The following is a 25405-nucleotide window of genomic DNA, read 5'->3' as shown; positions in this document are numbered from 1 at the left end:
CATTTTTGACCAGAGCACAGAAATGGGCATTTATCCCAGTGGACAAAAGCGTGTTAGGAAATGCAGGACACTGCAGGTGACTTCAATTCAAAGACCACTAAAGCTGAAAAATCAAAGATTTGCTAGCAGCGAGAATACCCAGACAGCCATGGCTCGTGGGAAGGACTGTTTCTACTCCTGTCTTCATTTTACCGCCCACAGGTGAAGACCAATACGGTCCTGAAGACTCCAACATTCAAGTAAGGTTGACTGTAAACTGAGGTTCTGGGGCACGTTCAGGGACTTGAGCCTCCACTTTGTCTCCCCAGCAATTTTGGTGCAAGCTGAGGGCAGGATAAGCCCTCTGAGGACTTCCAGCCCTGTCCTGGCTGAGCAGTTTCATCTACTGCCCGTGTCCGCGCCTTGGGGCAGCTGGCAGCACGAAACCAGGCCTGGAAACGGGAAGCGGTGCTGCCATTTCAGGGGTGGCACGTTTTGGGAGATCGAAGTAAGGTGCATCCCAGCTAATCTGCTCTTCTGTTGTCGTTCTGTTCTACTTGTTCTGTTAATGTGCAAAGTCTGCGTTAACCGCTAGCGCTGGCCATGCCAAACAGACCGCTGAGGATAGGGTGAGGATTCTCGTAGCGTGGCTCAGTGGCACTGCTCTGAGCTAACAAAACAAATGTGGGTAAGTGGAGTGGTGAGTAAGTCATGCTGAATGTTTTCACCCCTGGATAGGTTAGCAAAAAGCGCAGTTATAACAAAGCCCAGACTCAGTGGGAAGATTAAAATGTGTTTCTGTGACATTGTGCTGTCTCTCTCTGCTGTGTAGATTGTCCAACGCTCTTAAAACAGTTCTAAGTGGCATTTCAGGAGGGTTAATTGGTAACTGAACTGGGTGGAACTTGGGGGAAATAGTAAAATTTTGGAAAGAATCTTAAAGGATTCAAGTATCCCTTAATTAACAGAGACTCGTATGTAGGTACGCGCGGGCATGTGTGTAATTGTCAATGCAAAGCCTTTGACTTGGAAATCACTGGTACAGAAACACAGTTAAGATTTAGAATGGATTTAGTTCAAACAGCCATAGGGAAAAGCCAGGGTATTAAAGCAGCAAGAAGATGTACTGCAAGGCATTCACTTCTGTGTCAATATATTGATTGTACTGAAGATGGAGCGTGTGCATACTTGGGTGTTCTGGTAGGAAAAGAGAATTTGTTTGGGAGAATGGGCAAAATCATGGGAAGCGCAGTAAAAAAAATAATATTAATGCTATTTTCTGAAGGTCTCAGGAAGGCTATTGTGAATTTTGCTTTGTGTTCTGGTAAATTGGAGACTGTCCTTTGTGTGGGAACAGCCAAGCATGGTCTAAAGGAGAGCAGAACAGTGTGGTCTAAGATGCCGCAGGTATAAGGGAAGCGAAGTCATGATTTGGAAATATTTATAATGGCAAGGAATTTACTTTGCTAAAATGACACTTCTGCTGTGAATAATTTACCGTAATGAAAGTCAAGCGTTTGGCATCCCAGTGAGTTGACACTGGCTGTTTGCAGTGAGAGAGCTCAGAGAGATGTTCCTGAGCAGGTAAGGTTGGTGCTTATTATTCTAGGGAATACCCTGAATAGTATTTCTGTGTTGGTCGCTCACAGGGGCTGCTAAGGGTTATTAGATGCTGGCCTGGGAGCTGGACACCCAGAGTACGTGATGATGGCCATGTCTCTCCCAAATGGCTTTCCCACCTAGGAGCCCACCTGGTGAGTTGCTCAGCGAGCATCGTTCCCTCTGGGCTGGGAGCCTTGCACGTGTAAAGCATTTTGGAGGCAGGTTTCTGAAAGAAGCCTGGGGGAGGTGGCTTTGGGGGTGTTACAGGCTGATCTGGGAAGGGTCATCGTGAACCACGCTGGTCTTAGGACTGGTCTCTTCCGTCAGTTTGTTAGTGCCGCCCCTGCCATCTCTCGGATGGGGTTAGGGTGTCAGGCACTGGGGGACTATGACGAAAAGCTGCTGTGTCTGCTTGCTCCGTCCTGCCTGCCCCCTGCAATGCAGCACAGTGCCCAAATGCTGAAGTAACTCTAGGCAAACCAGCACACGCTGGAGTTCACTGCTTAAATACAAGTCCGCTGTGGTCCCCGGGTGCTGAGGCTGAGAGATGTGGTGTCTGCGTGGCCTAGTGCAGGACCCAGAGCTTGTTCGTGGCTTGATTCTGCAGCACATGGACGTGCCCCGAGGGTCTTATTCCCAGGAGGCAGCTCAGCCCTGTCTGCTGAGCTTTTGTATAAACCAGCAGCCCAGCTGATGTGTTTTCTTTGGCATTTGGGAGCTTCATCTTTGTACTGATTCCTTTAGGAGATATTAGTGTATTTAAGGGTTGCTTGGTCGCTGCTTGCAACTACACTGCCTGTGTTCCTGGGTGAAGGTGTTCTTGGAGTACTTATTTTAGTGCGAACCCCCCAGTGGGCAGTCTTTCACTTCAGAATAATAGTTTTTTTCCACTTTAGCGTAATGTTCTTTGTGAGGGTAAATCTGTAGTTTGTTGTGCAGGAAATGCACTCATTTACCACATCTCCTTAATTAACTGGCACCTATTTAAGGAAACTGTCTCCTGTCTTGCGGTATTTAAAATGTCGTCCATTGTGAAAAGTAGTTCTTTAGTTTTAGAACCGATTTTGATTTTACAAGTGATCCCTTCTGGGTCAAGTGATTTTTCTGCTACTTCTTGTTATGAAAAAAGGACTTCACCTTCAGGAACTGCAGTTTAAGCTGCGAAGAATCGTGTGGCAGCTCTGTGCTTGCTGCCAGGGAGCCGTTACCGTGCTCAGGACAGTACGTCTCTGCTGTTTGACGTAATACTCTACGTGATGAAAAACTAAAGTGGCCTTTTTTCTTCCACGTGTAGCCCCCACCGCTTCTGGGCGGCACAGGATTAATCTTCTGGCTGCCAATCCACAGAGCTTTTGCCCAAACCAGAGACACCCAGCAGTGCCTGCACTGCACCAACTGTATCAGCCAAAACCCGTCGCCTTTCCTCGGTGGGCTTTATCGATACAACCGCGCAGACGTTTTTTTCCTCTGCTGCCTCATCTTTGCTCCTTGCCTCGCTTCACTTTGTCATTTCCAGGTCACTTCCCTTGCCTTTGTCAGCATGTTTAGCGCTGCTCCGCGTAGGCGCTGCCCTCAGGAGCACCGTCATGCATACTAAACGCACGTCTGGGACCCGGGCTGGAGCCGCCCGTCCACTGGGGAGCATGCTGTAGCCGTAGGGGAGAACGAATGAGCCACGGAGCTCCTGGAGGTCAGCTCTCTGCAGCCACACAGACACCTCCTGCTGTCCTCCTGGAGTCGGGGTGCTGGCGTGGCCCTCGCACAGGTGGGCTCAGCCCCTCCGCATCCCCTGCTGCTCTGACTTGGCCTCGGCGGTGTCGGAGCCGGCCTATTTTCGTAACGTAATTATTCACACTGAGCGTAATCAGTGAGCCACAGAGCAATCTACCGGTGGTTCCAATCAGTGGAATTACTCAGATGGAGCAGAGTGAGTTTCTTTTTCTGAAAATGATGTTGTCGTTCACATGGAAATGAATTCAAGGAAGCCCTGTTCGTTATGCAGCATGTGCATAAAGATACTCCCAGTACCGAGCCCCTACGTTACCCCCAGTGTAAACGGGCCACGTGCCTCTGACACCTAACAGTGACTGTGCCCTGGGTAGGAGAGTCTTGGTGCCTCTTTCACGTGTGTTCTTCCCTCCAAATTACAGCAATACGTGGAGGATTTCAGGAAGGAAGGAGGGATTTGCTATGAAAAGTGGCACTCTTCTGTGCTTGGCGGGACTTGGGCCAAGCTTACAGCTGTACGGAGCGGAGGCCAAATGGGCGCCCTTGCTTTGCGTGTGCCTCGGCACAGCTGTGCGAAAGCATCACGCAGACTGCCAGCCACGTGCTGGGATTTTTATGTGCACGTCTCTGCATGCACTGGTTATGTATTATTCTGCAAACCTGCCTCTGTCTGTTGGCTAGCCCGAAATACACAAGTTTGTTCCCTCCCCCACATGTGCTGGATGCCGCTTGCTCACCAAGAGCGTGGCTTGAAGGTTTTACCCTAACTGTGAGCTGATGCCAAAAGGGACAGTCTCTTTCCCCTTTTGCAGTTGTGCATCTTCTCCCTCTCCCTTGCCTAAGGTTTGCAGGTTGTGTGGCCAACGGGAGCTGGCTCGCTGGGCTTGTCCCCTGGGCAACATTCAATTTTGATAGGGGGCAAAGGAGTCCTTGGAGGGTTTTTTCTCCCCTTGCTGTGCTAATTTTCTGCTAGATCAGCAGACTGAGCAGACTCACCCCTCTGGTCTTCCAGTTGCTGTCTAAATTGCAAGGGAAGCAACAGGCAGCGTGGGAGAGCAGGATCTCTCCTTCACGCTGCGCATGGTCGCGCCAGATTATGTTTAACATCAAGCTGCTGTCTTACCTGCTTACCTTGGATGTGTCTGCAGATGGAAATGGCTGAGCATTTATATGGCTGGTGTTGGGTTCGGAGTTTTAAAATGTAGCCACAAATAGCTGCTTGGCCTTAAAAAGCTAAAATTCTGTGTGCATGAAGTCATTAATTTATTGTCAGACTCGTGCTGATCAGGGTAAGTGAGAATCAGATGATGGGATCCAAATATTTCCATGCGTTTGGAGACCTCATTTCCCCAGCCTTAGATTGTGTCCAAATGTTGGTGGTGATCCCTTCCAGAATGCCTGGTCCCAAGGGGGTAGCTCCCTGCCTATCCTTGGGCACTCAGCTCAAGTCCCGGAGTTTAGCTCGTGTCCCTGGGCATCCTGAGCTGTCATGCAGACGTAAGGGAAGCTGAAGCTGAAAGTACACTGGATTGCCAAAGCAATCTGCGTTCTGTGTGTCTGAAATCCAGCTGGGGAGGAGGATTTGTTCTACTTCATCTCACTGTTATTTTAAGGTTTTGTTTTTTAGGGTTGAAGGGTTTTTCTTGCTTTATTTTTAATCCTCACAATAGCTGCTAATACAATGTAGAAAGCCTAGGCTAGGAAAGACTAGAAAGAAAACAGAAAGAAGACTTAGTTCAGAAGAACTAAAGGGATATTTGAAAGCTGTTCAGTTGGGTCCAGTTCTTCAACTTGGTTCAAATCCCTGATTGGAGTTTCCAAAATACATACGAGAAAGCCAAGGTGCACAAACAAGTGATGTCTCTGAGACATGACTGTGTCTTGGAGCATGTCTCCGAGCTTGCCTTTGTCTCTGTAAGAATAAGTGCGGTAACAGCGTGGTATTTGTTGGCAAAACACAACTTCCTCATGGCAGCCCTTCTGCAGACTTGAGGCACTGGATCAGCAAAACACGGAATCACGTGAGCAACCCCATCTCTGTTGGATGGGGCATCTATATGTTTACTTAATTTTGAGCACATGAGTAGCCTTATTGGCTGGTGCATGTTGAAGCACACATTTAAATGATTTACTGACCTCGGGCCAACATGCAGATGTGAATATTAAAATGAAAATGTAGGCATCCAACCCAGACTGTGAAGTTGAAATACTTCTTTTTCAAAGCAGTCTTGGGGATTTCAACAAACATCTTCCATTAAGATTAATGGAAGATACATGTCCTAATTCCTGCAGACTGCTTTGAAAACATCAATCAAGTGTTATGGTAGGAAGCCTTAAATGCTTGATGGCTTTGTGCTGCAGTCTGCGTTCTCAGCTCTGTGGGCCTTATGACATCTCCTGGTCGCTGTTGCACATCAGGACAGTAATTGCCCTTATTGCACTGTGTTGCCAGTCCCTGCAATTTTATCTTGTTTCTTGACACTTAGTTTTATCCTAAAATCACAGTTCCTAGTCCTGGATCACAGCGGTACAGCCGGTTTCCATTATTATTTCTGTTTACTGCTTGTTGTGGGGGGAGATGGACGTTTATAACATTTACATTCATGAAAGAAGGACTTGAAACACTCGACAGCATTAACCGTAAGTGCTCGGAATTGCAGAGGGAATATAAAATTCATAGACTTTGTGTGTGTGGTTTTAAATCTCGAGGTTTTAAGAACAGTCTCCTGATCAGCTGGAAGTCTGTTTGGGCTGCTGTGGAGCACCCAGTGCCGTCAGCCCGGCACACGCAGCCTTCCAGCCTCCCGCGCGTGCATGAACTGTATGTGGGTGCTGGGATACTGGGGCAGGCCTGCTGTCTTTTAGCATGTACCACAGTTAAACTACTCTACGCTATTTACAATTATTACCTCCTTGCTTTTCTTGATGCTGTACCATCTCTTGAGTGGTGCTGCAGGGATCCCAGAGAGGTAGCAAGCGTAATTTCCATGTGCTATCTGTAGAAATGCTGGTTTTTGGAGGCAAAAACCTTGTTTTCCTTCAACTCTGCCTTTTGTGCATAGGCATCGGTGCTTGAGGCAGAGCGTTTCATTAAAGATTTATGTAAAGCAGGGGCTGGTCTCTGAGGCAGGAGGATGAAGTTGTGCTCCAGAATGCTAATGGGGAGCTGGAGCAGTTTGAGCCGCGCACAATGCGGCACCGGTTGGCACGGCGCGAGGATTCAGCCAGCGGAGGGAAACTTGCGCCATCCTTACCTCTGCCACCCCGCAACCTTGAGGTTCGTTCACGTTTCGGGTTATGTGAGGAAACAGGAACGACCTGCAGGCAGGCCGTGCCAAGCACCCTGAGCGTGTGCAAGCTTGGGGGTACAGAGGGAGCTTGGCGTTGGTGCTGGGTGGCCGTCAGCAGCCCAGCTGGAGCGTGCCAGTCTGCTGAGCTAACATTGCTGGGAGAAAACCTCAGCCATGTGATTTCGTTCTCTCTGCCCTGTCGTTCCTCTTCCAGCTAGCATGAGCAGGACACAGAGGTCGAGCTCAGCTTGTTTCCTTCACCGAGATCTCTCTGACGCATTGAAGCCACTGCAGAAGCTGTGGAGAGCGTGCCTTTCTTCTGTCCCTGGCTCTCCAGTGCTTTCCTGCTAGGATGTTTGAGGACCCAGAGACCCTCTGTCACGGAGGCACTTGTGAAACCCCACAAGTGCCTCCAAGAGCCTAAGTGTGAGAAGCGTCATTGCAAAACCAGCCACACTACGGCTGCAGGGACTGCCAGAAATCAGACCTGCGGAAGTGTGCTGGGGTTCCTGCGGAGCTGTGAGCGGGGACTGGCCCGGCCCTGTCCCCAGCAGCTTGTGCAGAGCCCAAGGAGCCTCAGTCTGACAGCACTAAGTAGAAATGTAGCAGCATATGGAGCTTCCCCTGGGCTTCGCAGCTGCACACAGGCACCCACACGTACTTTTTAAAGATAGCATTGTTTACTGCTCCTGACAGTTGTGGCTCCTGTTCTTTGCTTCGCAGGCAAAGTTTCTTCACGTAAAGAGGCGCCCAGAGCTCCCAGGGACTTGCCATCCGTCAGACATGCATTTGTGTACTGCTGAGCTGTTTATTTGAATGTAAAGGCATGGCAGGAAATGGGTTTTGTGTTCATGGAAATGTAATTATGTGTGTTTAGTAAACTAACGAGTAAAAGCAATTCTGGAACACAAAACAAGGCAAGATTTGAATACCTATTACCCAAAAGCTTTGGTGGTTGCTTCATACCTTGGAGTAAGCACATCCTTCCTATAGGAGGGGCTGTAGGTGCTGTGTTATCCTCTCCCTGGCTCTGGCTCCTGGAAGCGACCCTCTGCGGGCCCAGTGTAGGAGGTTTTGGTGAATGTGGTCTTGAATTTTCTGCTGCACGAGGATCCTGCAAGTTACAGGATAAAAGGCAGGAACAAGCTTGCCTACGCAGGCAGTACAGCTCCAGCTAATCTCCAGGAGATAGGATCTGTGCTTTCCTTTGAAGTCATTCATGGAGAGCCATGATAATGCGGAAATCTCCTGGCCCGTCTCCCTCTGCCCAGCAGCTCCAGCTGGGATCAGAGGCCGGAGTGGCACATGGAATATGTGCGAGAGGGAAATGGCGCTGTGAGACTCTGCGGGCACCTGGAGGGTGGTGGGTGGCAAATGGCCTTGAGGAGGGCTGAGCGAGGTAGGGTTTGATTTGCAAGCTGGAGCATCATAACAGCCGGAGTGGGGAATGGCTTTCTGAGTTGGAAAACCCAAAGGTAGGTGTGCGTTGCAAGTGCTTCTTGCAGTGTGAGCTGCCGGCTTGCATCAGCTGTGCAAAAGGTGTAGGATCCCAGGATTGAATTGGCTTCACTAATGTCACCGTGTACCTGAACTAATCGAGCAGACCGTGACCATCTCGTCTGCAGTTTCTTTTAAACTAAGGCTGTTCGAGTTGGCAAGTCCAACAGCTGCAACTGGTGTTCCAGTCCTCTTAACATCAGTCATCTGTGCGGAGGATGCCAACAACACGTGTGCATTTTAACAAGCACACACCTGGAGAAACACCCTCAGCTGATTCCTGCTGTGTTTGCCAGAGGCATGTAATGTCAAGCTGATGACTTTTGCAAGAGAAAGTTCTGAACAACTTTGAATTATTCTGGTGTAAGTCAACTTGGTTGCTATAAGAAACCAAGTAAAGCTATAGGAAAAGATTAGCCAATGTTATTATCCTAAGCAAGGAATATTTCCCTAGTTCTCCTAAACTGTGGAGTATGGAGAAAATCCAAATCTATTCCTGCCTTTTGAGGTGGTCTCCATGTTTAGCAGGACAGCCAAGTGTCACTCAGCTTTTCTGCTGCCTCTTCAGCCGTGCGTTCAGGCAACCATCAGCTCCTGGTCACTTTTAGCAACTCTGCAAACAAGCCCTGGAAATGGCTTTGCTGATGCTACAGACAGCGTCGGGTCCAGAAATAACAGGTTGGCAGTGATAAGTTGTTGTTTCCCGGCAGCTTTGGAGGACAGAGTATACTTGAAATAAATCTATCAGGTAGAGTTTCAAATTGGCCGGGGCTGTAAGCAACAGTTTATTGAGCTTATTTATGATGTTGCACCCAGGAAATGAAATGGAGAAATGTCAAGTGCTTTCAACACAAGCCAGCACGATTTAAGGCCCCCGCCCCCTTGCTTGGTAGCTCTTTCTGGATTCGTGCCTAAGGCTTATTATTGTAATAAAACACATTCACGTTCTAGGTGGTAAATGGAATTTACCCAATAATTAAAACTACAAATAAAATAAATTCATTCATCATCTTCCTTCCCAGCGTAGTTTACATTCTTAGCACTATATATGGTACAAAAATGTGCATCTTGGGCATTTTAGCTGTTCGTGGCGTAATGACCAAATCCATCTGTGAGAGTCTTGGGAATCCAAGCTGAAGGAAAACCACACGAAAGTTAGATCAGAGCAGTTCCCTTACATGCTGTTTCCATAGTCTCTTCTTCTTTATTTGGACTTTGGTCTGGTCTGAAGCCCATCTTCAGCCTGCTGGCGGTTACCGTAGTACAAAGAACAGCCTAAAGTTCCTCAGTTGGGTAACCATCTGTCTGCCCTCCCACACAGACACCTGAAGATGAGTTAATGTTGAAAACAAATCATTTAAAATAATTCAAAACCCTCAAAAGTGTCTTTCTACGGTCTTTAAACTTTCCAGAGTTTTTTCATGTGTTAGTAGGATGGATAAATTCTTAGGGGGTCAAGTTTGCTCATGACATTAAAATGATGGCATTTGCTTTGATGGAGTTACTTCATATTTGTGCAAAGGGTATTCTTAACGCCTCTGTTACAATATAATACGTGCACCGAACCTGGCGTCTTGAACGTGGGTCACTTTGGCACACAAATGAGTAGCAGTTGGATTCTGTCCCGAGGACCAGCAGCCCTTCTGCAAACCGGGGGGTAGAGGCAAGCGACGGGAGCCGCGCAGCCTGTTGTGCACAGCCTGTCTCTGTGCTCCTACTGCCTGACGCCGCGGTAAGCAGTCCCATAAGGAAGCGCAAGCAGCGCTCCTGAGCACAGCAGTTTCTTTTCAGAGGAGTGCTCCCTAATATTAGGATAAACTTACACGAAATAGAAAAATTAAAGACAACTCAGAAATAAATCCTGAAATGCAGCTAGAGGGATCTTGGATTAAAAACCTCTTGCGTGCCGCTTTGTGAACAAACAACTTCATCCATGATAGATTGTGTGCCCCGAGCGTACATAACAAGGCAATTAAGAGAAAGCACAGTCAATGGAATAATATTGTATTATCTTTTTGTTTCACATAAGTACTGTATCTCCTTTCCACTGCCACTTTGCTGTAAATTGCACCTTGTCATTAATAGGATTATTGATAACTCTGCCAAGCAGAGCTTCTGCAGAATTTACTGTTTGCTAAAATGCCTCTCTCATCATTAAAAAGTGTTACTAATACGCTTTAAATGTAAATCTTGTACAGCCTTAATGCTCTAGGTTACAGCCAGCAGCAAGCAGAGCTCTGTAGACTGCTAAAGCTGGGAAAGGGGGACACGTGCCTGCTTGGGGCTGCAGCATCTCAAGCTGTCTGAATTTTCTCAAGTCTGTAAACTCTTAAAAGTGAATTTGCTCTTCCAGCTGGGGCAAATTCAGGGGTGAATTCCCCTCTGGATAAATCCAGCTTGGGCCATGATCAAATGCCCACAAGCCAACTCACATTTTTCTTGCTTTAGCCCTCTAACCTGGCTGCAGCAGCTGTAGTGCAGGTGCCCCTAAGTCCTGGTGCTGGGTCTGCGGGGCCCTGCACCTTGGGAAGTGGCGCTGTGAGTGGTTTGTACCGGCCTTAGCTGTCGGGACGTGGTGATATACGCAAGTCTGGTGGCCTCTGGAAGGACCTGGGTCCAGATCCAGCCTAAGCATGCAAGGAATGCAATGATGCTTCCATCCAGCGATCACTTTGTATGTTAGCTTGGTTCCTTTACAGTTTCCATTTTGTGGTTGATGAACGTCTGTCCCACAGCCTGCCTTAGCAGTGGTTCTCCTAGGATGAGCTGCAGCACACAGTGATTGCACTGATTCTTCCTTATTCACAGACGTGTCCCTGTGACAGTAAAACCTCTAACAGCAAAGCAGTGCTGAGGAAGGTGCACGTCTGCTTTGCTCTTCTTATCTTTGGAAACTGCCTCTTCTGGTAGCTGTTGTTAAATGTTGCAAAGCCTGTTCGTAGCCCTGAAGACAGAAGGAGAGTGTGAAATTAACGCAATTCTTGCAAGAAATTAGAAAATGTACAAGTATTTAGGCCTAGAGGTACATAGAGTGGTCTTGGGTTTCTTCCAATAATGCCAGAGAGACGCTGCTTGGCTTTTCCCTGCCTCTCCTTCCAGCTGTTCCTGGGCAATCGTGAGCCCAGTCCGGGTGGTGGTGTGTGGTCAGCACGTCCTCCCTCCCTCCCCTTGAGCTGCATGGGAATTCTGGTGCTGCTATACAATAAAATTAAAAGATAGCTCTTATGTGGTGAAAATAGGCAACCAGAAGCTGTTTGCCTGCCAGCAAGGCAGTCAGTAGTGCAGCGAGCGTGTCACACGCTGTCCCTCAGGCTGGATACAGGAGGGACAACTGCAGGATGCGGGCTTGTTTTGGGCTAAAAGTGACTGAATTGTGGCTGAAACTTTCTCCAAACTGCTTTTTTCTGAAGTCCGGGTTGAGTTTCAGCCAGCTGCTTCCCAGCCTTTCGTTGTCCTCCTTTGGGCCCTGTATTACCTCGGTACCTGTAGCACGGCTGTGTAGAGTGGAGAGCAAGCAGTGCTGCGTCTTCTCTGCCTTTGGACGGCTTCTCCCTGCACGTCCCTTTGCATCGAGATCCTGGAGGTGCCGGGTGGGATCCTAGGGGAAGGACAGCAGAGGCTCGTTCCCTCATCTCTCCTATTTCTGTGGCAGAACCACATCTCAACGTTACCCTGGGCTGCTTTGCTCTGCCAGGCAGAGTTTGAATGCTGACGGGCTGAAGGCTGCAGAGCAGTCTGGAGGAATGAAAATAGATGTTCCTCCCATCTCTGCTGAGACCCAGAGATCATCCATCACTGCTTTTTCAATCCTGCGTCCAGCTGGAATCTAGGTTGTTGCCGAGTGTATCCGACTCGTATCCGACTCGGTTAGGTGATCACCGCCGTTCCCTGGGTGCCCAGTCTCTGTGTAATGTTCTCTAGGGCTCGGTCCAGCTCAGACTTAAATAACACAAAGGGATTTAATCATATCTGGGAGACATGATTTATTTTTGTTTGATGGAGCAGTGTGGTATCAGTCCGGAGTTGTACCAAGGCATGAGCAGACATGCCTCAGTACCGTCCTGACGTTTCAGCACGGCAGCTGAATTCAGGCCACCTGAGGATGTGCAGAGCAATGCCGTGGGATTTGCATTAGCGATGCGGTGATGTTCAGATGTCTTTGAAGTCCAGGGCCCTCGTGGAGTTAGAGCAGCGACCGCTCCGCATTCTTGCAGCCCTTTCTCTTCTCATGTAAAGCAGCGATTTGAGACGGCCTGCCCAGTCATTTAGATGGTCGGTCTCTCTAAGCAGCAGTTTGTCAGACTGTAATTTTAAAATTACATTGTGTTTTGCTAGGACTTGGCAGAACTTCCTCTAGGCCCAAACTTTTAAAATAGGAGCCCAAAAAGGCTCATTCCTGATGCAATTAAGAACAAAAACAACAGGAAGAAGGAAGACTGATCTGAAATGAACTGTTTTTTTTCCAAGTGTTTTTAAGAGAATGCCGTCTGAAATTCTTGCTTTTGAAGCCGTATTCCCACGCTGAGTCATACCCCAGGTTCATACGGAGCAGCCAGGCTGGTGTTTTAGAGGTCGATATTTGTTGACTGCTTTAGAGACTTTTAAAGACCTTGCCAGCGCTCAGCAGCAGCGTCTCGCAGAGAAGGGTTACAGGCATGCCTTGAGATAAATCAACTCGAAAGGTAGGCACTGCCTCTTTCGTGCTTTAATTTTCCTCCCCCTGGTTTCTCAGTGCTGGTGTGATTGCAACCCGCTGGGCTGGGGTTACCATCTTGCGCTGGGTGACAAGGACAAATATTTTTGCCTTCGGAGAGACTGAAGGTTTCTTTATTGTGCGCCACCGCTGTCTGGGGAGTACGTAACTTCATGTCACCTGTGACAAATACAGCATTAGAAATAAGCCTGCTATGGGTTAAGAGCCTCTATCTTGAGGTTATGTGGCTGTTATGCTACTAAATGTCATTTTAACTTACAGAGTCTGTCTCCGGCCTTATTTCTCAATGCTTCAGTTTGTGAGCGCACGGTTTTGTTACTGCTACTCACGGAGCGCATAACTCAGTGTGAGTAAAGACGCCCATCTGAAATCATAATGTACAACTGCATCAAGCCCCATTAGTTAAGGGTTGGCTTGGTTACAAATGACAGTAAAATGCACACTCCATTACTGCATCTGTCTCTTCTCTGTGTGTGCTTAATTTTCTGAACAAAGGGTGGGGAATTAAGAGACACCTCTTTGATACATTTGCTGCCGTTTCGAGCCAGTACAAATGTGGTAGGGCAATTGTATTTTAATCAGCTCTGTGAGTCATCACAAAAAACGCCAGCTCAGGTTTGATTGTCGAGCTCGTCTTGTTGCTGATGTGTGAGACATGAAGGAGAAAGAACACAACGTGGTGTTTAGCTGCAAGACGGAGCTCAAGATGCTGACAATTTGAAAAAGCTCGGTTTTGACTTGCATTGCCAAACACATTTTCTGTCAGAAGAACAAGTTTGCCACACAATGATGTCATTTTCATAGAGTCACTTCACAGATAGTGCCCAGAGCTCAGCAGAAGGCTTGGTCTGAATACAAAGACCTCTTCAAGATTCTTCTAAGTCTCCTGGCTGGAAGAAAGCCAATACTAATGCGATAGCAAAATGCATGTAGATAGCAAAACTACTCATCCGATAAAATTCATGCCTGAACTTACTTGCAAATCAAAAGTGTCATTGAACTGCCTAAAGAAGGTGAAAATTATCAAAGATTTGCAGATGCAAGAGAAAAAAAAAAAAAAACATGGTACTCTAGAGAGGATGGAGAGGTGGTGCTGGAACAAAACCTTTCCTTGTGGGAGGGTAGTTTGGAAATGGTGAGGTCCCGGAGGCTTTTGTAAGCGTGGGCACTGAATAACAACCGACTGAGGTCCAGAATAACCTTTCGACTCCAGCTTCTCCTGGCTCGTGTGTGTCAGTGGAGTGGAATGAAGAGCCACTGAAACATAAAAAGGGATGTTTTAAAAGTGAAGGATTTGGGAATTTCTGAATTGAGTTCCCACTGGGAAATGAATAAGACAGTAAAATGGACCGCAGTCCTGTAACGTGATGGTGAATTGGCACCATGTACAAGAGGAAATTTTTTTCTCCCCGGGTAATTATGTGGCAGCCATCTAAATATTCAGTATGTTAATAAAAATTATAAACAAGAAAGCAGTTATATATTTATGCATGACAGGCACATACTTAAAAATGCCCTGACAATAAAGAAGAATATTGGTCATTTGCACAGTAAAAGAGCCGTAATCGGATAAATAACTTAATTTCCCACACATTTCTCGATTTGACCAACATGGAAGATTTCACTGAAATGATCACAAAACAGATTGAGATAATCTTGGCCAATATCCTGCTTTTTGACAAAACAGATTCTAATAATAAAATCCTGTGTTTGAGTGCTTAGCCCAATGAAAGGCTTTCAGTAATCCTTCCTTTTCATACTGTTTAATAGCGTGTAGCGACATTGCCAGGCAGTCCGGAGCAGGAGGAGAAGGAGAGTTTTGTGCTGGGCTTGGCAGGGAGGTCGGGGCACGGATCTGGCCGAAGCGCGGTGGCACTTGTGCGGACCAGCTGGAGGGATTATTCAATGTGCAGACTGGAAGCGAAGTTGAGTCGTGGGGATCTTCAGTTACCTTTATTTCCAAGAAAATACTTGAGCAAAATGCTTAATACAGCATGGGAGGAAATCAGAAATCGGGTGTGGGTGAACTCCTTGTTTTTCTCCAAAGGGCTCCTGTGCCAGTGTTGGAAGGGGCTCCCAGCTGAGGTACGGGGGAAAACCACCCAGTTTGTCTCTCTGAGTCCCAGGCGTGGCTGCTGAGAGCAATATTAATGTCATAAGAAGCGATTTCACTGTATGGGCTGCGCAAAACAGACATATTGATGTTATTTAGCCTTCAGGTGCCAAGCTGAACGTTAGGATTGTGTTTTCACATGCAAAGAAGCTATCGGCTTTACAGATAGCCGTATTTTCCTAAGCTGCATTTGGCTGTCACACCTCTCCTGTAGTCTCTTGATATGCAAACAAGTCTCGGGTTATATATGCTCCTGGCCTATCAACTGATATCCCTGGTGAGTTCTGATTATCCTTCCATTAACTTTTACTCTCGCCTGTCTCCCTTGGGAAGGTAACGTGGAGTCTTTCCTTCATGGTGGGTTTCCAGCTGGTTACCTCCCCGGTTCCCTCCTAAATGGCTTCTCTTGCTGCCGTATGCCACCAAGGAAATAGGGACTGAAATTTCAGCGCCGTCTAAAAGTACACCAGGGACTGCTGGAGTGAAGCTCTAAAAAATTCGAAATGCATGGAAAGCATCCGAGATCTTCATGCCACCCCAATGAGCAGAGTAACCATGCACTAAGTCTGAAGTGTAATGCTGCAGTGTACCAGGGGAAGGGCATCGCTGTTTGTATAGGGCATTTCAGCTCCTCAGTTACACTGCCAGTAACTTCACTGAAGGTTCATGTGGCTGGCATTCACCTATTTTCCGATCTAATTATTATTGCCTACAAACCAACATTCAAACTTCCTTGCATCGAATGCAGCACTTCATTAAATCCCTCGTTTCCACAGTTTCATTTCTTTATGGAGGTCAGATAGCTTCTTAATCACGCTCGCATTCACTGTGTCCCCCGTGGGAGCACCAGCGGACTTCCCAGCAAAGCACTGGGCAATGAAATTTTCATCTGTCCTGTGTCCATCCTTCTGCAAACTCCTCCAAGAGCAAATGTTTGTGTGAGTGTAACTGGAGCTGTGTTCCCAAGGACTTGGGCCCTGCAGTGGGTTTTGCACTGGGAACAGAAAAGATCCATCCATGCATGTTTTAGATGTACTGCTGATGGCTTGACCATGAATCTCTATTATTATTTTATTTCCAAGCAGCACTAAAATAGCCTTTAAGACCTGTCTGTCTCCTATCACATATGCCTATTTGTTTTATGTCCACTTAACAACGTGCTGTATGTTTCTTCCAGTTACTGCCTTAAACTGATCTTAAACCTGTGTTTGCTCATTCCTGTCAATATTCTTTGTTTGAAACAGGCTGCTGGCTCAGCTGCTTTAGAATTATTCAAATTGAAATGATTATTTAGCTGAATAAACATTTCAAGACAAGCGGCATATTTCTGGGTTTGGTATTAGCACTTCTAGAAAACTTAAAAATACCAGAGACTGCATTTTTAAAGGCGTGATCTAACCTCGTTGCCATGAACGTTTCCATGAGCAGTTGGGTATATTTGGGGAGCAGGGCTGGCTCCCCTTATCCACAAGAAGCAGCAGCAGCAGCGTACTGTTTGAGTAGTCACACTAATTTGAAGGTCTTACCGTGTTTTGTGGCTGATGAACAGAAATAAAATGGCTCGAACTTGGTTCCGGCTATGTGGCAGTGCCCGACCTCATTTGAGCTTCTGATTCATTCAATTTCCCATGCAGGTGTGGGAAGTCAAAGGTTTTTTTCAATTGCATGTCTAAATCTATGTGCTCTAGAGATTACAGGTGACATTAGACTCTTCGTTTTGCAAATCCTACATATATTTGCATATCTGTACATGCATAATTTTACCAGAAATTCCCCTACAGTGTTTAAAGTCCTGTTGTGTATGTCTCTGTCTGTGCAGGTCTGGAGTCTTAGAAGATTAAGTAAGGGTGAGACATTTAGCCAAAGGGTAACAACTCTGGTGTTCATTCAAATTTTGTATCAAGTAGTTTGTCATATTATTAAAATAGCACAATTTCGTAACAATTGTGGTTGCTGTTTTGAAAAACATGCTATTGCTCAAGGAACAAGCAAAATGAGTGAATGAATATAGCTTTTTATGCTGGGCCCTACCCAGAGACAAATCTTGGGACCTTCACCCTGCCCCTGTATAGCATGTTTTGCTTCAGGTGCTATGGGGGATACACGTGCATAGCCACACAGCGCCTATAAGCTAAGCAAGCTGCTACTCTGCAGTTTTGGAGAGCGAGGGGAAGAAAAAGAAAGTGTTTTTTGGCTTCTTATGTCACTGGAATAATGAGTTTAAAAGCTCCGCGCTTTTGGTGGGTCACATGTCTACTGCTTGACATGATTTGCACCATCGTTAGAGAACTTCTGAAAAGTATGGCATGAATGTAGATTATGTGGGAAAGATCTCGGTGGCGTGCTCACACAGCCCGAGTCAGCACAGTCTCCCACTGTTAGCTGAACATGGCCTTTATGGAAATTGGCTTTGTAACCCACATTTCAACTGCTGCAGAGTTACGAGGTCAGTAAATGCAGTTCGGAATTTAGCTCGTTTTTTGTGTGTCTTGGACTATATTCACCCCTGGGTTTTATACTACCAAAATCAGTGGAATGATGCCAAGAAAAAAAAATTTCATCCCCTTATAAGTCAGCTCCTCCGCTACACGTGCATTTCACCAAGCTTCCCGGCTTAGCTCCACAAAGGCTCGCAGGTTCCCAAAGGTTATAATTTTTATATGGGCGCTGAGAAAAACAATGGCAGATTTTGGACGGACCTTAAATTCTGTGCTCCAGGGTAAGAACTAGCCTCTACCTACTGGGGAGCAGAGGGAGGCTGCTGCTGAGAGCAAACAGCACTGCTGTTGCCCCATGCATCTGGTGCTGGCCGACACGAGGGGTGGGCAGGGGAGCCGGGGGGCCGGTGGCAGCTCCGCACGGGCACGTCCCTCGGCTCTCCGAGAGCAGATTGCTGGAGCTGGCGTCACCTAGCTGGTGCTTTGATGGGAAGCGAAGAACTGATGCCCGCGTTCCCTTTTAATGACAGATTTTTAGCAGCGATCACAGAAGTGTCTCGCGGAGCTGATTTCTGCTAATGAGCAATTAGTCAGCTCGGCGCCTGACTCCCCCTGCCCGTGCCCGCTGGAGAAGAGGTGGTCGGGGCTGAGCATGGCGCTTCCCCGGGACATGGGAGCCCAGCACCCTCACCGGTGGGCAGGAGGTGCTCGGGCTGCAGCTGAAATGCTTTCTGAAGCTGGGGGACTTGTTTGCCAGCTGCAGACTTACTGTGTTATCCTAAATAACAGCAGTGTCTTTTTTTTTTTTTTCCTCGAGTACTTAAGCCAGCCAGAGAAAATCTGTCAGTAAAAAACTCCTTGGCTGCCCAGATGAAGGCTGAATTTGCGTGGGCCGAGCGTATTCCAGCACGAACGTGTTTAGATCTGGGGACAGCTATGGACTACGTTGCTGCTTTTTTGTCTCATGTAAGCGGCGAGGGGCAGGCAGGTGCCTGGAGCCAGCCCGTGCCCAGCTCCTTGGGTCACGCCATGGTGGCGGGTGGTGGGACTGGCGGTAGGTGCAGATGGTGCTCCAGAAGGGGATATCCGAAGGCTCACGAGCTCGTTTCTTTTAGGGAGACACGTCCATATGCCATCCATACAGCACAAGGACCAGCTCGTCAGCCTGGAGTCCTCCAGGGCTGCTAGGATGAAATAACCAAAATCCGTAGCTAGAGTCTGGTGCTGGCCGTAACCCCGGTGCTCTGCATCTGTTCCCTGGTGGCAGGTGAATTCCCGTGTGCAAGTGTCCTTGGGGGTTTCAGTGCCTCCCCAGCCCATGGCCGAGGGGTTATTTGGGAGAACAAGTGATGCTGGGAGCCCGTGTGTCCGTTTCCATCAGCGACAGGCTCAGCTCTGACCTCTCAGTTTTCTCATCCTGGATCCAGTGGGAGGCTTTTGAAGGCAAGCTGCGGATGGGGCACTGTGAGCACCTTCAATCAAGTGCTTTGTTGTCCCTCTGCCCGGCTGGGTGCTGCACAGCAAGCACAGAGATGTGTGCCGTGGAGGGCGCGTCGTGGTGGAACGTCCATCTGGGGGGTGCTGGCAAACTGCGGCACTAGGAACACATCCACGAGGCGTTTGTGCTAAGCAGGTAACTGAGCATCGCTCAGATACAGCGTAACTAACAGCAGAGGTAAATTGACATCGGCGACTGGCAGAGCTTAGGTTGCTCCTCAGAAGACATTGACGCTTTCTGTGAAAAAGATTAGACCCTCTTAAATTAAACATTTTAGCAAATTTGGAGAAAAAAATCAAATGAAATGTCCTACCCAAACTAGAGCAGTGACAGGCGAGGTACTGGAATTGCTGTATTTACATACGGGGGTGGGGGTGTGCGTATATAAAAACGTGTGCGTGTCTCTGTGTGTGCATATATATGTGTGTGCGTGCGTGTGCAGTGCCCAAAATACATCGTTATGCATTCATATATGCATGCGAAGTCCGTCTGAGGGTGTATGTGTACATATAAAACATGATTTATAGGTTTTTAAACCTCCCTGACAGGCTCCAGGAGACCGATTTCTAAATGTATGCTAAGATTTTTGACTACGAGACAGGTAGCAGTAGGTGCTAATAAATGAAAGAACCGCGAGTGAAATGTTGTGACACGCACCTCTCTGAACAACCTGCGGAGCGCTGGCAGGATCATCAAACCGAGCTGAGAGTAATCAGCAGGGACTGATAAAGCTGCTCTTGTAATTATTTGTTTGATATACAGCTTTCCTTCTTCCTCCTGCATAAATAGCAGGAGCGCTTTGCTTAGTGTGGGAGGGTTTTTATTCCTGTCAGGGCCTGTTCTCACCAAGATGTCATGAGAGGAGGACTTAAGTCTGCATTTTTGTTTTATTTACGGGCTTTCTATTGTAATTCTGACAGCATGCGGTGGAGACAGCATTCATTTAGATGGGGAGAGGCGTCCTCGCTCATGCAAAGCTGTCGGTGTTGCAGGGGCCGGACTCTGCCACGCTGCTTTCAAGCCTCTGTGGTTCCTCCAGGTTTGGTTTGGAAGGAGCAGTTCCTGAGAGGAGGCAGCTGCTGAGGTCTGCAGGCAGTCACAACATCACACCTGGGCTGAGGTATTAAATACAATTCCCAACGCAGCTTTCTCCTTTCTAAGCGTGATTTTGATGATGCCGCAGCCCGGACTGCCCTACAAAACCACCCGACCCTTCAGACTGACAGCTATTAGTTATCCTTAAAAAAACTTCCTCTCCTCACCGCTTCTGCCTAAGCAAGAGAACCAAGTGTTGACTGATTTCCAGGCAGTCACAGTGGTGGCCCATCAGCAGTGACTGAAATGAGCCAAAGGCTCCTGTTGCTGTCGGTGGTTTCTGGGAACGCTGCCGGCAGGGTTTTGTTCCGGGATTTCCCTCGCTGTCCATGCCTGGCTGAGCTCGGACTTCGCTCTGGGCAGTTTTACAAATCTGCCTTTAACAAAACCTATAGTAACTCGATCCCACTCTAAGCACTCTCATTTTCCTTACTCCATTTATGTTCTAGTTAGCCTTTCCCTAAAGGAAAAAAAAACTCCTGTACCTCAGAATAATCTGCATATTGTCCAAGGGTTTCACCAGGAACTCGGCAGGCAGGGGGAGGCGTGAGGGGAGAGGCGGCAGGTTAGAGCAGAAAATGGATTTCCTTGCCTAAAGCGAGAGAAATCCAGACTGCTGCCTTTAGCATACATTTGAATGCTGTCAAGGGCACCTGCAGTACCCTGATGGGAGTTCTCCTTTACTAAAAGTCTGATAGTGACGAGGCGCAGATACGCCACGGGCCCCGCGCCGCAGAGGTAGCACCGGGACAGCGGCTGCGCCGTGCAGGCAGCCCGAGATAGCAGAGTCTGTGTTCAATCTTGTGCCAGGGTTAGTGCCAGCTCGCTCTTACTCAGGAGAAATACTTCAGGCTTGAACCAATTTAATGAAAAGAGAAATTGTTCTGAGACTAAGGAAAAAAAGCTTTGCGTTGGGGCAGTTTTGCGGGGGGTTGTTCCCGAGCGATGGCGGCGCGTGCTGGCAGTGCTTTCTGATCCCAGGCGATGATGGCATTATGAGATAAATAACGGGTTCGCTGCTCCGCTTGCTATTGAAGGGCTTTTATTATTGCTGATGTTACATGAAAAAGAAAGTTATTAAAAAAATGTGGCACTAACAAATTGAAGCCCCCAGGGAACTGTTGCCTGAATGAGATTTTGATTGGAGTTCAATTTAATTGGCCATAAATCTCCTCATTTCTGATTTACATTCTACTTCAGCCCAGTCTACCAAATTCATGATAATCAGGTTTTCATTTTTCACTATCGAGCAAAATACTCGGACAGGAGCATAAACAGAAATATTCCGTCAGCAAGGTGACCTTGTTCTCGCTTGCCCTGTGCTGGTAATTGATTTAATGTCTCCTCCTTACCTACAAATTGGGCCTCGTTCAGAGCCACGTCTGTCACATTTGGAGGTAATTGGTTAGCGTAGTGGTTTTTCCACTGTAGTAGTTTGACTGCAAGATGTTTCTCGTAAACCTCGAGTGCAAGAGGAGCTGTGATCGCTCTCACTGAGACGATGGCAAAGAATCGGCTGGTAGGTGTAGGCATGCACTCCTCTTGGCTGCCTTTGAAAGCAGTTATGTGCATATCTCGGAGAATAAAAGCTCTTGTTCTAGCTCAGAGTAAGTACGTGAGAGGCAGAGCCCAGTAATTTCTGTGGGTTTTGAGCTGGATCGTCCTGCAGTGTCCTTAGGGGAATGGAGTTAGGCTGCGAGCACTGCTTGCGCTGGGCCTTTCTGGTTTTGGAGGGCTGCTGCAAAGCAGGAGCTGGCCTGCTTCGTGTGCCTGCCCGGAGCAGCGTGGCTCCGTGCCTCGTCCGAGTGCCAGCAGGGACAGGACAGAGACCTGGGGGCTTGTCTGTGTGTTCAGGCCGCTCCTGGGGCAATGTCGGTGCTGGTTTGGAAGTGCCAGGCCCTGTTCCTGGGCCGAATCTTGGGGTGCTCTTGGTTAGAGCACTTTCCATGGGGAAGGTGGAAACGCAAGGAGAATTGTTCAGTGTGCAGGTTTGTAGCCGCTTTATACAGCAGAGGGCATTTTGGTTTGGGTTTTCCCCTTAAATCTGGATTAGGAGGGTTTGCGCTTGCCTCCTGATCCGCAGCACCCAGAGGAGGCTCTGCACGGGGGGGCTGCGGGGTGAATTCCCTAGGGAGCTGACCGGGGGCGGAGATGAGTAAGAGGTGAGAACCAGATGGGATCAGAGGAAATAGAATTGTCATCTAATTCCGATTAGATACCCAGAAACCAAAGCCCTGAAATTCACTTGCTGCTCTTGCGATCTCATTCATGGGAATCTCAGCAAAGTGCCTCAGCCGGTGCGAGGAATGGAAAGCAAAGGGGAGAGAGCCGGCCCGCGTCCAAATGCAGTCATTGCTATGGAGTTGGGAGAATACTGCAGTTAAGTGTTCTTTCCCCACCTTTTCTATCTCATGGTTCTTTTCCATTCTGATTCTTTTGTGTTTGTAAGTTGTGCAGCTTCATTATATTGCTCATTTAACCATTTCCAGCAGTATTGGGATTGACAGGTTGAGCTTTCTGCAATCTCACAACTTCGCGGACTGTAAATTGAATGTTTTATGAACTGTTGAAAAGGTGAAAAGAAAGTTACATCTGCTACCAGCCTCCTAATTGCATCAGCATCAAATACATTATGAGTTTGTTAATGCCAGGTACTCTTGCTGGAAAAATATTTACAACCATGGCCTTGACAACTGGAAGCAATTACTTTGCGGTGGTTTTTCTTTTGTTCTCTGAAACATCAGAGTCCTCTCTCTCCTCTTTCCGCTGCTTTGCTCCCTACAAAAGAAATAGAAAAAAAAATCTGAATTTTAACGCACCGTGATTATCTTCCAAAGTTTAGTGTCTTTTTTTGTTTGTTTTGTTGTTTGTTTTTTTGTCTGCAAAGATGAATAGCTTGAAAATTACTGAAATTAATGTAAAGAAAAATGAACATGTGTTACTGAAGTCTCTGCTGAGCCCAGCGGTGTGTAGGGCTTGGATGACAGCAGTGATTAGGTAGTGAGGCAGGTGAGACCCTTGCACAGAGGCTGTATCTCCTTCACCTCCCGGTGTCCAGCAGAAGGGTTCCTGAAGCTCTGTTACAGTAATCCGAGGCAGACCTACTTGGACAAACGCTCATTTTCCTACAGAGCTCCCCTAGGAAAGACTCATTTTAAAAACCTAGATTTCTCTGCTGCTGAAGAACCCTGCTTTTGTTAGAAGCCCTGATCTTTGGCTCCCCCAGCTCCTAATGGGCGTGCTGACACTGCTCCCTGCCCTGGTTTGGCAATATGCCGCGGTATCACCATTTCTTTGGAAAATATGTGGGCACTTGTAGGAGACAGTCTCTGCTTGGCTGGACAAAGCAGGGGATGTGTTCCCGTCGTGTCGGAGTCCCCCAAAGTTTGTAACACCACAGTTAAGCTGATCGCCAGCAAGGAGGCATTGGGAGCTCTACACCTGAGACGTAAATGCTGGTGTTTACATCTGACAATTAGCACAACATGAAAGCTGGCATAATGAGCCTACAAGAGCATCTCCGGTCTAATTTTAAAGCTGGGTGTCTGTCGTTCTCAGCCATCATTGATAAAGTGTCTTCATGCCAAATAGTGCATCTACAGACAGACAGAGCCTCGTGGCTCTGGGTTCTGCCTTCAGGCTGCCTGTGAAATTGTCAACGGGGACGACTCAAAACCTACCTTCGTGGTGCGACCTGCCCCGCAGTGTGACTGTTTCTGCTTCGGTCGTTACCTGCCTGAGTCTCAGCTTCGGGGTCAAAGTCGTTTCCAGGCTACCTGGCTGGTCGCTCTGGTTGTAGCTTGGACCTCAGTCTGCTGAATAGACTGGGAGTTGGTTCCTCTCCCACCTGCAGCATGAAGTAGACCAACTTTGGCTCTGGTTTCCCATCCTACCGTTTGTCCATCACAGCAGTGACTTTCTGGGGGGACAGGATTCACCTGCATGTGAGTTAGAACAAACGGCACCTGGGGTTGGTGGTATTGCAGCTCAACGTTGAAGGAGGTTTGTATGTCTGCTCTGTGCTGCAGACCCATGCCATCCATTGGATTACTTGGACCAACATCCACCTAGAGAAGGTGGTAGCTGCTTGTGATTCCGGTGATTCTTTCTCTCTTCCATCTCTCAGTTGCTGATGCTTTTGAGGCAGAGAAAATCCTTCAGCAAAGCTCTTCCAGTGTCACATGGAGATATCAGCAATGGTTGGATAATAGGCTTGATTACTAAATCTGGCCAGAAATTCTCCCAGAAGTGTTTTTTTTTTATTATTTTTTTTTTCCCCAAAAAAATCAATGTGTACCATCTTCATTTCCTTGAACTCTCTGGCTCTTGGTGACAGCTTGCTCGATAGAGACTTCTGCAGGACTGAGACGGGATGCGAGACATCTGCCACCTTTGTTCAGATGGGAATAAGAACCACTCCACCTTGCTCTGGATTAGGGATATTTGTTCAAGTCTGTGCCTTGCCCGGTTATGCATGACCTCAGGTCTCCTGTACCCTGGTGAGTGCCTGCCTGTGCTCGCTGGGCGCTGCCTCACGTGTCCTGCGTCCTTGCGAGGAGGACCCCGCTGTCATGGTCAGGAGAGGGAACGAAACCGAAGCCTCCCTGATGGCACAGGTGGACGCCCCAGCCTCCACACCTTCCCTTACCATCCTCTCTAGCTCCTGTAATTCTGGTGGGAGATCTTCAAAAGCTTGTGCCTTTCATCCCTGAAGTGGGAAGGGTTTTATTTATTTTGTTAATCTGGAAGTTAAGTGGGTGGGAAGATAAGTCTGCAGCCCCACTCTGTTTGTCACATGGTCCCAGCTCTTGTTTTCCCCTTGAGAGGAGCAGAGCAGATGGAAGGCAGAGATGAAATGAAGATCAAAAGTAAACAGTATGATTAAGTTTTTGATAAAAGGATAAAACACTTATCACATCAAAGCTGCTGAAAAACACATTAAACGTTTCCCGAACATTTTGTGTCCACGTAAGCATTAACTGTACTTGCTACGGGGACGTTTGTGATGGCAGGCAGTGGAGTTCAAGAATGCTGCTGGGGTATTTGCCTTGCAGTGGAGCTCCACTGGTCAGGTATTTACCTTCGTGGCCTTGCCTTGGTCACCAGCTAGCAGGAGGAAGGCCGAGCTGTCAGCCTCTTAGCTCTCCGCCAGCCCACCAGACCTCTCCTGCTGCAGTCTGAATTGAGCCTGGAGAAATGTGAGTGGAAGAAGAGGCAGGCTTCCTGCAGCTTGCTGGGTCCCTGCTCAGTGCGTGGCTCGGCAGCCCTTTTCCAAGTCATTCCCTGCTCAGTTTTCCAGGTGGGTGCTGCTTTTCCAGAGGTTTTAAGACACTTGCAGATATACATTGGTGTGGAGTTTGTGGGTGGCTTCTCTCCCAGGCACTGGTGATTGGCTCCTTGTTTTGGCTCAGTGAATCAAGTCCTTAAATGTTTTGTGTGAACAGCATAATT

General features: G+C 47.8%; 1 protein-coding gene across 4 annotated transcripts in view; it reads left to right on the top strand.

Moving 5' to 3' along the window:
• Positions 1–25405, top strand: part of RASGEF1C (RasGEF domain family member 1C) — a 79512-nt gene that overhangs the window by 17165 nt on the left and 36942 nt on the right. The window contains exon 1 of one of the 4 annotated variants that reach the window (XM_080555062.1): positions 12659–12778. The exons of the other annotated variants lie outside the window; for them this stretch is intronic. The gene's annotated coding sequence lies outside the window, so the exon portion shown is untranslated. Of the gene's footprint in view, positions 1–12658; positions 12779–25405 lie in introns of those variants that run through there. 4 annotated transcript variants of the gene reach the window in all.

The sequence above is a fragment of the Anser brachyrhynchus genome (assembly GCF_964034855.1).
Source record: "Anser brachyrhynchus genome assembly, chromosome: 14".
Taxonomy (NCBI): domain Eukaryota; kingdom Metazoa; phylum Chordata; class Aves; order Anseriformes; family Anatidae; genus Anser; species Anser brachyrhynchus.
Note: the sequence above shows the minus strand (reverse complement) of the source record. Positions and strands in the feature narration are given on the sequence as shown.